This window comes from Tenrec ecaudatus, chromosome 12 (genome assembly GCF_050624435.1).
Source record: "Tenrec ecaudatus isolate mTenEca1 chromosome 12, mTenEca1.hap1, whole genome shotgun sequence".
In the NCBI taxonomy this organism is placed as follows: domain Eukaryota; kingdom Metazoa; phylum Chordata; class Mammalia; order Afrosoricida; family Tenrecidae; genus Tenrec; species Tenrec ecaudatus.
The window spans coordinates 16,647,998-16,648,552 of NC_134541.1; the positions used below are offsets into that span (position 1 = coordinate 16,647,998).

The following is a 555-nucleotide window of genomic DNA, read 5'->3' on the forward strand; positions in this document are numbered from 1 at the left end:
GAGGGTGTAGTTCCGGAAAAACCAGAAAACCTAGACAAATTCTAAAAGAGCTGAACACTGTGAAATTAAAAATAAACAAGCTGAGCTTGTAACCTTCGAATGAAAGACTGACTTATCCTGTGCCATCCTTAAAATGGTTCCTGTCTGTATGAACTCCCAATCGAAGGGTTTTGGGGGGAAAAAAGTTCCTATGTCTGAGTCCTTCATTGCAGTCACGTGTCAATCCATCTGGAGTATCTCCTTTTTTTTCACTGCCCCCTTACTTCACCAAGTGTGCTGTCCTTCTCCAGGGACTAGCCTTTCCTGCTAACATGTCCCAAGTATGTGTGTGAGACGAAACCTTGCCATCGTTGCTTCTAAGGAGCGTCCTGGCTGTACTTCTTCCAAGACAGACTTGTTTGTTCTTTTGGACCAGGGTACTTTCAATCTTCTTCTCCAGCACCACAGCTCAAATGCACTGATTCCTGTCTGGTCTTCCTTATTCAATGTCCAAAGTTCACATGCTTGAGGTGACTGAAAATACCATGACTTGGGTTAGGGACACCTTAGTCCTCC

At 44.3% G+C, this 555-nt stretch overlaps 1 non-coding gene across 1 annotated transcript; it reads right to left on the minus strand.

Annotated features, from left to right (window-relative positions):
• LOC142423595 (U7 small nuclear RNA) lies at positions 1 to 60 on the minus strand. Its single transcript, XR_012779213.1, has one exon. It is a non-coding gene; the product is annotated as a U7 small nuclear RNA (small nuclear RNA).
• Positions 61 to 555: the final 495 nt, after the last annotated feature.